Here is a 12300-nt window from a genome sequence, read left to right as displayed (position 1 = left end):
TTGATTCTAGTCTGATCATCAGCCAGGGCCGCTCTGTGGCTGCCGGGGGTGGTGGGGAGAAGCCAGGATACGGCAAAGCCGATGGGATGTCACTTGTATGATGACATTAGGTGAGATCATCATTCTGTCTTTCCAGTAGATTCTTTGTATAGACTTTCTCCCTTGCTCACTCTGATGAGGCGAGCTGCCCTGCAGAGAAGCCCAAACATTGAAGAACAGGGGGTGGTCTCCAGTCATTAGCCAGCAAGGAACAGAGCCCCCCCCCCCCCCCCCAGTCTGACACCCAAACCCACAAGGAACTGAATCCTGCCAACAACCATGTGAGCTGGGAAGCGGACCCTTCTCCGGTCGAAACTCAGATGAGACCACGTCCCTGGCTGACACCCTGGCTGCGGCTTTGTGAGAGACCCTGAACCGGAGGAAGTTGACTACCTACGAACCTCCATCCATGCAATGAGGCCTGTGTTTCCAAGGTTCTCCATGCTTTTCTCATTCTTTGAGATACACGAGCTTTTAAAAATTATTATCCTCCCTTGCATTGTCCCTACTGACACAGTTCTGAAGGTCTGAGTGGTCAACACAGGTTCATATAACCGAATAGTGACACTATTTAGAGCCCGGGACCTGAGTCACAGAAGGCTCTTGTCTTGGGAGACCGTTGCTCTGGGTTGGGCTCTGTGCACACACACACACACACACACACACACACACACACGTGGTTCCTGCCCATTGGTTAGAGCGTAAGGTGGACATTCTGTGACGGCCCCAGCCTCCAATCCCCGGGGTACTCAGAAAAGCCACTCTGCCCAGTCCCCACGGGAACTCCCGGGAGGGAAAGTGGACCCCCCCCCCCGACTCCAGAACCTTGTGTTCTCCATGAGGTCTGATCATCTGCCAGGGCCCCTCCGTGGCTGCCAGGGGGGAAGTTGGGTAATCTCAGTGTGCCAGATTGGCCTGGCAGAAAGATTAGACAATGCTGTTTACTTTGCCATTAGCCCGGCCTGGCACTTGGCTTTGAGGGCCACCGGGAAATCCATCACCAACGCGGGGCAGCCCCTGCCAAGGGCACAGGTGTTCACAAATGTTCCGCGAACGTATCAAATCAAGCAATGGAACGAAATCTAAAGAACCCAATCACGGCAAGACTGAAACAGAGCGCTTAAGCGTGATAAGTGTTATCGAGCTGTTGTGATAGGCTTTGGGACGGCTGGTCCCCTAGGGGCTTTCAATCTTCCGACAACACTGACCACACACTGCCACTCCCCAGTCCCAGGCCTGTGGAGTTTCTCCAAGGGAAGGGCACAGGTTTTAAAATTAAATCCATAATCCCATTTTCTTTTGGCCCAAGTGTACGAATTAATGCGTGTCCCTTGCAGGTTACTTAGAGGTAAGCAAAAACCTTCAAGTGCTTCAACCCCACCCAGCATTGTCCACCATTAATGTTGCAAATGCATGCATCTCTTTCCTACAAAATATGCTGTAGGGGGCCATAAGGTACAGCACAGTGTGTTGTGACCTGCTTTTAAAAGGAAAACTAAACGTTCGTGTGTCTGCCAGGGGCTTCCTTGTGAGTTTACACCATCATCTTAGAAACTTTTCTGGAAGCATAAGGTGCCCACGGAAAGGTGTGTGTCCCAGGGAAGGGCTTGATAAAACGCCACAAACCAAACAAATCCGTGTAACCATGACCCGGAGCCGAGAAACAGAACATTACAAGCGCCTACAGAGTTCCCTCAGGCTCCCTTCCAGATGCAAACCCGCCCCCAAAACCGAGGGTAATCACTGCCCTGACTTCAAACGGCAAAGATTAATTGGGCCGGTTTTTGTACTTCAGGGAAACAGCACCGTGTAACAGGCAGCCTCTGTGCCTAGTCCCTTTGCTCAACATTTTGTTTGTGAGATTCACCCCAGTATTGTGTGCAGGAGCAAATCAGCTATTTTCTTAAAAAAAAATTTGTTTTTAATGTTTAATTTTTGAGAGAGAGAGAGAGATAGAGAGAAAGAGAGTGTGAGTGGGGGAGAGGCAGAGAGAGAGGGAGACACAGCATCCGAAGCAGGCTCCAGGCTCTGAGCTGTCAGCACACAGCCCGACGTGGGGCTCGAACCCACAAAACTGAGAGATCACGACCAGAGCCAAAGTCGGATGCTTAACTGACTGAGCCACCCAGGCGCCCCACAAATTGGCTATTTTCACTGCTGCGTGTCAGTTCGTTGTGTGAATACACATTTTATTGACCTCTTCTCCGGTGGGTGGGCATTTGGGGTAGCTTCTCCAGTGGCGTGCTTAGGAAGAGTGGTGCTATTAACATCCCAGTACACGCCTTTTGGTGAATAGATGTGTGCGTTTCTGTTGGGTGTAGACCCAGGAGTGACATGCTGGATCGTAGGGTAGACATATGTTCAGCTTTCATAGAAGCTGCCGAACGGTTTTCCAAGTGGTTGGACCTTTTTGCGTTCCCACCAACAGCGTGTGGGAGTTCTAGCTGCTCCGTGACTTGCTCAACACTTGGTACGTCTGTCATTGAATCCTAGCCACTCTGGTGGGTGTAAGGAGGTCGCTTCTTGTGGTTTTAATTTGCATTTCCTGATGAATTGTCGCGTCGAGCACCTTTTCGTGTGCTTGTGGGCCATTTGTGGGTCTTCTTTTAGCAAGTGCCTACTCAAGTCTTTTGCTCATTAAAAAAAATTTAGGTGGGGGGCGCCTGGGTGGCTCAGTTGGTTGAGCGGCCGACGCATGGCTCGGGTCATGATCTCACAGTTCGTGGGTTCGAGCCCCGCATCGGGCTCTGTGCTGACAGCTCGGAGCCTGGAGCCTGCTTTGGATTCTGTGCCTCCTCTCTCTGCCCCTCTGCCATGCCTGCTCTCTCTCTCTCTCTCTCAAAATTAAATAAACATTAAAAATTGAAAAAACAATTTAGGTTGGGGGATCTGGGTGGCTCAGTCAGTTTAGCGACTCACTCGCGGAGCCCGCTTGGGATTCTCTCTCTCTCTCTCTCTCCCTCTCTCTCCCTCTCTCTCTGCCCCTTCCCCACTCACACGCACACTCTCTCTCAAAATAAGTGAATAAACTTTAAAAAGTTAACTTGTTTGTCCTTTTTACAATTTGTGGGAGTTTTACATCAGTAATTTAATTTTCTAGGAACGAAATCCCTTTGTAAAATCTTACGTGCGTGCGATGCCATTAGAGGAAAAGGGGGACAGCTGAGTCACTTGGCAGCCAGGGGATGAAGCTCCCATCACCCTAAAAGACATTTCTATGGAACCCCTGGGAATCGAAGGAACACAGTTTGAAAAACCCTTGAAATAGATGCTCTTCTCACCCTTACCTCTAAGGTGTCTATCTCATTTGCAGGTTTGGAGTTTGGGAGGGCAGAGGTGTGAGACCTAGAAACCTCCCCTAGGAAATCTCTCCCCTATAGCTGTCCCCACCCAAATTAGTAAAAGCAATTGCCTGTAGGTGTCAAGGACTTTCCTGTGTCGTGCCAGGTACCCAGGTACCCTCGTGGTCTCCTCCTGTGAGATAGATCCAGGACTATATGACCCCATTTCACAGATTTATAGCTGGTAAACTGAGGCTCAGAGAGGTTCAGCAGCCTGCCTACAGTGCAGAGCCGTGGAGGCAGAGCTGGTGTCCTTGACCCCTCTACTCACCTCTGATGCCCACTGTGCCTGTCCTGCTGGGCCTGAGACTCTTGGGATAACATGCGTGCAAATTCTCTTGAATGGAGACGGAGGAGAAGCTTTTAGGGGCTGGCGTGTTCTATTTCTTGGCCTACGTGGGGTTTACTCAAGCGTTTTATGATAATGTGTTAAATCATATATTTATGCTTTAAAAAAATTAAAAAAATATATATTTATTTTTGAGAGAGGGAGAGAGACAGAGCATGAGTGGGGGAAGGGCAGAGAGAGAGGAGACACAGAATCTGAGGCAGGCTCCAGGCTCCGAGCTCTCAGCACAGAGCCCGGCTTGGGGCTTGAACTCACAGACCATGCGATCGTGACCTGAGCCGAAGTCGGACACTTAACTGACTGAGCCACTCAGGCGCCCCAAAACATATATTTGTGCTTTAAGCCTATTTACATGTTGGTTATGCTTCACAATAAAAAAAAAAATGAGGGGCGCCTGGGTGGCTCAGTCGGTTAAGTATCCGGCTCTTGACTTTGGCTCAGGTCATGATCTCACGGTCGTGGGTCGAGCTCTGCATCGGGCTTCGTACTGAGCGTGGAGCCTGCTTGGGATTCTCTCTCTCCCTCTCCTTCTGCCCTTCCTCCTTTTGTGCTCTCTTTCTCTCTCTCTCTTTGTGTCTCTCTCAAAATACATAAATAAACATTTAAAAAATTTTTTTTCAACGTTTTTTATTTATTTTTGGGACAGAGAGAGACAGAGCATGAACGGGGGAGGGGCAGAGAGAGAGGGAGACACAGAATCGGAAACAGGCTCCAGGCTCCGAGCCATCAGCCCAGAGCCCGACGCGGGGCTCGAACTCACGGACCGCGAGATCGTGACCTGGCTGAAGTCGGACGCTTAACTGACTGCGCCACCCAGGCGCCCCATAAGTAAACATTTAAAAAAATGAAAATGAGAAAGCAGATAGTCCATTCTGGTTCTGGATCCTCCTTATCCACTAAGGAAAGTGAATTACTCGTTGGGTTTGTTTTCCAGACCTCCGAGGGATGACAAACAGCACGAGAGAGAGAGAGAGAGAGAGAGAGAGAGAGGACACTCGTCCCAGCATGGTCCATCTCCCGGGGGCAGGTGGGACAAAGCCCCTCCCGCCCAGACCAGCCCCTGGGACAAGGAGGCAGATCAGTGCCAGGGACGGTAAGGCACAGACGCCTGTGAGCACGAAGATGGCTAGGGGTGTAAAGGCAAGTGGCTGTGGGAATTACGTCTCATTTGAACAACCCTGTGTGTTACGCACCCCTCCTATTCCTCTTCTACCGGTAGGATGCGGGGAGGTTCAGTAACTTGTTCAGGGTTACACAGGTCACTCAGCAGGTGGAGGGGGGCAGAGCTGGGCTTCAAACCCGGGCTGCCTGGATCCGGAACCCACGCCAGTGAGCACTGACGACCACTTTCCCGAGAAGACGCACACAACAGGCACACACCCAACTTTAGAGCTCCCGAGGTTCATCCCTGGGGCCCAGACAACGGGGGAGTTTCTGCTCAGGCACGTGGAGCTGTTGACCATGGATGAGGCAACATACAGGTAGTGAGCTCTCCTCCACAGGAGGTATGCAAGCAGAAGCTGGGATGCCCCCGGCAGCTGGTGCAGAATAGGCATTCCCTACAGATTAATGAGGTGAATGAATACATGAATGAGCGAGGGAGTTGCCTCAGCACAGCAGGAGCCCGCTGGCCTTCTGGGGGCAGGAGCATGGGGACCCTGACAGCCCCAACTTTGTGGTCTTTGAGCAGCAAGGGCCCTGGACACCGTGGTCCAAGCTTTCGAGGACAGTCAGGAGGCAGGAAGGAGGCAGTGGCCCCTGGGGGGGTTAGGGACGCCGTGCAGAGTCCTGGGAAGGAGGAAGCGCCGTCCGGAGTTTCCACCCCAGCTTTGGGTAAAATGCAAGGGAAGGGCTTGGGGGAGGCAGACATTCGGAGCTGGGCAGAGCGAGGGTTAACTAGAAGCCCACAAGGAAATGTTTGGAACCTGGGGAGTGGGCTGGCAGGGGATGGAGATATTAACCAGGGTATGGAAAATTCTCGGGAACTGGAGCATGACCAAGGAGTTGGCCTGAAGTCCCTCAGCAGAGGTGAAGGGAGTCTCAGAAAGCCCCCTGCCCCTTCACAGCCCCTGCTCCTCCGCAGCCACCTCCCCTGAGCTGGGCCTGCCAGGGGGCAGCGGAGACCCACAGGAGCTGCTGGCCTGGGGCGAACTCCTGCTGGGAACACAGGTCAAGGTCGCTGATAATGAGTCCGGCCCCACAGGGCCCCAGCACCTTTATCCTCAGATGCCACATTACTCCCTGGTGGACCCGCCTCTGGACCTAATCTTCTGAGTCTTTTCTGACCTGATCGAGGCCCTGTTCCTTCTGGCGGTGACCTGGGTCCTGGCTTCTGACCTGTGACTTTATCATGTTTGGTTACAGGGGCGGGAGCTGGGGAAACAGCCGGAGGGTATTTAAAACCCTTGCCCTGGGCCTCTCGGGCTCCAGATGAGAAAAGCCATTCTTGAAGCAGCAGGGGGACAGCAGCCGCAGGCACTGCAGGGGTCCTGCCTTGAGGGTGGGGGCGCGCGGTGAGGTCACAAATCCAGTCTTTCTACAGCCTCTTAAGGCTTTCCGACATCCACCTTGGCCTGCTCCCTGAGCACCCAGATTCCCCGGGAGTCCTTTGCCTGGCTCATCTCTTCGTTCACGCCTTCGTTCCACGTGCCCGGCAGTAGGCCTGCTAGAGACGAGTTAGCCGTGAATTTTGTCCTCACTGGATTCACATCTGAGTGGGAGGAATAAGATCCATACTTAAATCACTATAATAAGGAGCAGAAAATGATCGTAATAGTTAACTAGAGCAGGATGCTGAAAAGGGACATGGGGCTATAGGTCATTTAGAAAAAGGGGCTGTCGCAGGGAACATCTGGGAGGTCGTCATGGAGGAGGTGGCATTTAAGCGGTCTTTTTTTTTTTTAATGTTTATTTAGTTTTGAGAGAGAGAGAGAGAGAGAGAACATGAGTGGGGAAGGTACAGAGAGAGAAGGAGACACAGAATCCGAGGCAGACTCCAGGCTTTGAGCTGTCAGCACAGAGCCCGATGCAGGGCTCGAACCCACGAACCATAAATTCATGACCTGAGTCGAACACTCAACCGACTGAGCCACTCAGGCGCCCCGGCATTTGAGCTGTCTTAATGAGAGTAGCCTAAGGTCTGTTTCCCCTTCCCAGCAAGAATCAACTTTTTTTTTTTTTAATGTTTATTTATATATTTTTGAGAGAGAGAAGGAGAGAGAGAGGTGGAGGGAGGGGGAGAGACAATTCCAAACAGGTTCCGTGCTTTCAGCTCAGAGCCCGATGCGGGGCTCGATCCCACGAACCTTGAGATCATGACCTGAGCTGAAATCAGGAGTTGGACATTTAACCAACTGAGCCCCCCCACCGCAGGCGCCCAGGGGGAATCAGCTTTTTACAGGGATTTGAATCCAGCACAGAGTCGATGTGGGGTGAATGGTTCAGCGCCCTGACAGACCCTCTGGAAAGAGCTTTAGATCGCTAGGATAGGAGGAGGCGTCCTCGGAGCCGGCTGGGGGCTGGGAAGTGCACCCCCAGAACCAGTAGCCCCTCTCAGCCGGAGGCGGAGGCGTGCCTGTGTGACAGGCACTGGAGCCCCGGTCTCTTCTGCCTCCCCGGTCTCTTCTGCCTGTCCTGTGCCGGCTCAGGTAAGGCCCCATCCCTCCGCCTGCTGTCCTGCGGCTCTCTTGTCCCCGGCACCAAGCACGGAACCCTTTTTAAATTTTGAAACTTTGTCTTTGGAAAAGATTTCAGAGGTACAGAAAAATTGCCAGACTAGCGCCACGAGCTTCCATATACGCTTCACCCAGGTACGCCCCTTACTGACATCTCGCCATATTTATCTCCCCTCTCTCTCCCTACACACACGCGTGCACACACACACACACACACGCACACACAGTATTACGGTGTTGAACAATTTGAGTCAGCTGCAGACGTCACGAGCCTTTACTCCTAAATCTTCAGTGTCTATCTCCAAAGAAGAAAGACATTTTCTTAGGTAACCACAGTACAATGATCATATTCAGGCAACTTGACATTGACACGCTGCCATTCTCTGATACACAGCACGTATTCAAACTTCACCAGCTGTCCGAAGATTGTCCCTTTCAGTGATTTTTTTTTTTTTTTTCCTGACCCAGGAATCAACCCAGGATCATGCCTTAGTTTTGGCTGCCTGGTCTCTTCCCTCTCCTTCAGTCTGGAACAGCCCCTTAGCCTGACTTTTGTTCGTGATTTGACGGTTTTGACGAGTACCGGCTGCTTTTGCAGAATGTACCTGGATTTGGGTTTATCTGATGTATCCTGACTTTGAGATTCAGGTTACGGGTTTTGTTGTTGTTGTTGTTATTTGTTTTGTTTTTGTTTTGTTTTTGCTTTTTAGCAGGAATGTCACAGGAGGTACTGGGTGTTGATCTGTCCCATAATGTGCATTGCTGACCTTGGTTACTTGGTTAACCTGTTAATCTGTGAGGCACCGGTGGGGCTCAATCGGTTAAGTGTCCAACTCATGGTTTCGGCTCAGGTCATGACCTCACAGTTCATGGGTTCGGGCCCCACATCGGGCTCCACACTGGCAGAGCAGACCGTGCTTGGATTCTCTCTCTCTCTCTCTCTCTCTCTCTCTCTCTCTCTCTCTTCTTCTCTCTCTGCCCATTCCCCCCTCCCCGAAAATAAATAAATAAATAAATGGGAAAAACAACAAAAAAAAAGGGGGCATCCGCTGTTCAGATTCTCCATTGCGATTCCCAAGTCGGGATTACTAAGGTATTCTGCGGGGGAGGTGTTTTGAGACTCTGTTCATAAACTGTTCTCCATGAGACCTTCACCCGGGTTGAAGCCTCCCATGAGGATTTGTGTCCGAATCGATTATTAAAGCGAGGGCTGCAGAGTGGTAATTTTCTTTTGCATTTTTCAATGGGCAGTCTACGGTGAGGAAAAGCCATTCCTTTCACCCTCCGTATTTATTTACCTGTATTTATTGATCGCTGTGGACTCATAGATCCTTGTTTTATTTGGTGAGTTATAATCTGTTACTATTATGCTTACGTTTCATGCCTCGCTGGTCCTGGGTTTGGCCACTGGGAACCCCTTTCGGCTGACGCCTGTATTCTTTTGACACATCCCAGCATTTTTTGGTGTGTTTATCTACGTAACGGGCTGAATTAGCTCCCCCTCCTCCCCTTTTCATATGTTGAAGTCCTAACCCCCAGAATTTCCGAATGGGACTCTTTGGAGACAGGGTCCTTAGACATATGATTAAGATAAAATGAGGTCATATGGGTGGCTCTAATCCAATCTGACTGGTGTCCTTATAAGAAGAGATGAGGACACAGACACACACAGAGGAAAGACCATGTGAAGACACCAGAAGAAGGCGGCCGCCTACAAGCCACAGACAGAGGCATCAGAACAAACCACCCTGCGGACACCTTGAGCTCAGACTCCCAGCCTCCAGAACAGGGAGAAAATGAATTTCCATTGTATAAGCTGGTTCAGTCCAGGAACTTGTTACGGCAGCCCAAGGAAACTGATCACAGCTGGCAACATCCACACTTCGGGCATTTGCAGAATTGTATGCCGCGTGAGCCCCTGATGCGGGGTTTTCTTAACACAGGTTTCACATAACATTCATCCCCAGAATACTTATGGAGCATCTGTCATGTCCCAGGCCCTAACGTAGGCACTGGGGAATCTATCAAAGAATAAGACAGTGCCTTGAATAAATCGCTTCCTCACAAATTTCCGCTGCAGGAAAGGGGACGGACAATCCCAGGAGAAATAGACAAATTGTATAGCGTGTGAAATGGTCACAGTGGGGGCAAGAGGGAAGTGAAAACAAGGAAAGGGACAAGGGGACAGAGAGTGTTGGTGAGGGCTAATAGTTTATTATTATTATTTTAAATGTTTATTTATTTTTTGCAACAGTGAGCAGGGGAGGGGCGGAGAGAGAGGGAGAGAGAGGATCCAAAGCAGGCTCTGTGCTGTCAGAGCCCAATGTGGGGATCGAACTCATGAACCATGAGATCATGACCTGAGCCAAAGTCTGACACTCAACCCACTGGGCCCCTCAGGCACCCTGAGGGTTGACATTTTAGAGGGAGGTGCCAGTGAAGGCCTCAGAGGAGGGGCCCTTGGTGCACACACTTGAAGGTGATCAGGGAGGAAGTGAGCGTACTCGTGACCCACGATTCCCGCTGCACCTCTCTTTATGCGCCAGTTTCGAACTTTTATTAATATAACTTCCCTGGGACAATATTTACAGCTATAATTTTTAGCTAAATGCATATAGTTGGAATCTATTTATCAAAGTCATAGCAGGTCTAAAGGGGGGAGAGTTCACGTGACAGTGGTCTCACGTGGCCAAATGGCCATTCAAGTAGCTGGAACCGAGCTGCAGGTGGCGGGGAAGACGACGCGGAGCGCGTGTGCAATACCTCCCTCGGCCACTAGGTGTCAGCGCGTCACAGTCTGTTCCGGGTTGGCTTTTTTTCTGCGGGAATGGATTTGTGCCAGTGTGCGACCCCAGCACAGGTCTCATCCCTCTGTTGGAAGCCTTTCTCTTCCATAGAATCATGCTTCGCTTTCCTCTCCTCCCAATCTTAGTTTAAGGACAAAGCTCTAAAAAGATGGTATCAGTTGACCCTCTTACAAGAAGTGTTCGAATGCTAGCTTTTCCCTTTTCCTCTATATTCTCTCTCACCAAAGCCTATGCGTCCCTTACCGCGTGCAGTCTGCAGGGGCTAAAAGTGGAGGGCTGCGGGAGTGGGGGGGGTAGGGGGGAGGACTTTTGCTTTGAAGATCAGGATTTATGCCCGTGTTGGTGGCACAGGCTCCACATACAGAGGCTCTAGGAAAGTTTGGTTCATTAAAAGACACCAGCTCCAGCCTTGAGCTTAGACTCACTTAGGGGAGCAAAGGCCCTTTACGGTTGATGTGAAGGCAGTGAGCCCACGCTGGCCACTGAGGCCGCACATGTCCCCCACGGTGGAGGCAGCGGTGGGCACTCGTGGGGAGCACGTACTAATTCAACTCTTCATTTTATCAGCGTGTGTTTCTTGAGGGCCTACTATGTGCCTGTCACCGGGAGCTGGAGCCAGAAGCTCAGAGACCACCCCCCCCCCCCCGCTTTTCTGTACATTCCCTGCCTTGCAGGGGGTCATGGGGAGACGGCGACACAGCATATTCTTGCTCTTAATGGTGGTTTCTGACCCACCGAGAAGTTGCCTCCGGTCCCAGGAAGACTCACGTGGAAAACGAGTTTTACAAACTGTTCCCTTGAGTCTCCATTAAGCCCAGTTCTGGGTTTTTGTGTGTTTAAAAAATTTTTTTTAATGTTTGTATTTATTTTTGAAGGAGAGAGAGACAGAGCGTGAGCAGGGGAGAAGAGAGAGAGGGAGATGCAGAATCTGAAGCAGGCTCCAGGCTCTGAGCTGTCAGCACAGAGCCCAGCACAGGGCTTGAACTTACACTCTGCCAGATCATGACCTGAGCCGAAGTCGAAGGCTTAACCGACTGAGCCACCCAGGCGCCCCCCTAATCCAGCCCTTTAAAAAAAAACTTTATTTGTTTATTTGAGAGAGAGAGAGAGAGAGAGCATGCGCATGTGCACTCACGAGAGCGGGGCGGGGGGCAGCGAGGGAGAGAGAGAATCCCAAGCAGGCTTTGCGCTTATATCGCAGAGCCCGGGGCGGGGCTCGATCTCGTGAACCCTGAGATCACCAGCTGAGTGGAAATCAAGAGTCGGACATTTAACCGACCGACCAGACCACCCAGGTGCCCTGCTAATCCAGTCTTCTATCCCGGGGGCCCATCATAGTGCCTGGCACGTCGTAGGTGCTCAGTAAAGGCGCGGCAAAGGAAAGGATACCAAAGGAAGAAATGTCACGTCCCCCGCTGTTTGTCCCCTGGGAGTGATGGCCGCACCATGCATGGGATAGGATGGCGTTTTCCACTTTTTTACTCCTTCTTCCGTCTGGGCCTCCCTCCCTCTGCCTTTTGACTCTCGCTGCCCCATCCTGGGCCTCTGCCTGGGGTCTCCAGGTGGGGAGAAGTGATGCCCCCATCCCACACTTCCCAAACCAAGGCAGCTCAAACCAAATGGTGTCCTAGCTGGACCCCTGGAGGAGGCTCAGAATAGCAAGCTCTAGAAGGCTGGGGGCCTTGTGCACCCTGGGTCCCCTTTTACGTGAGCGTCTATCTCCCCGAGAAAGTCTTAGAGGCCAAGGGCGGGGCCCCGTTGGGCTTCTGAGGGGTGGGGAGGGCTCAGGCATCCACATGGGTCTGCCACTTGGGAAGCAGGACTGGAGAAGACACTGTAGGTGGCAGGGAGTTGGTGGCTGTCCTTTGCCCGCTTGGCTACGGGGGGCCAGGGTGGAACCACCTGAGCTTAAAGGGCCTCGTTCAGGAGAAGGTCATTGCCAGCCGGTCCTTTGCCATGGAAGGACAGAATCTATTTTTATCATCCTTTATCATCCCTCTGAGCGAGGAGGGGGCGGATCTTGGTGGCAGAGTCACCAACTTCCCATCTGTCTAGAACACACCTCTGCTGCCTCTTCCCGGGGTGCTCCC

This window comes from Felis catus, chromosome D1 (genome assembly GCF_018350175.1).
Source record: "Felis catus isolate Fca126 chromosome D1, F.catus_Fca126_mat1.0, whole genome shotgun sequence".
In the NCBI taxonomy this organism is placed as follows: Eukaryota; Metazoa; Chordata; class Mammalia; order Carnivora; family Felidae; genus Felis; species Felis catus.
The sequence above is the reverse complement of the archived record's forward strand: the minus strand, read 5'-3'. Positions refer to the sequence as shown.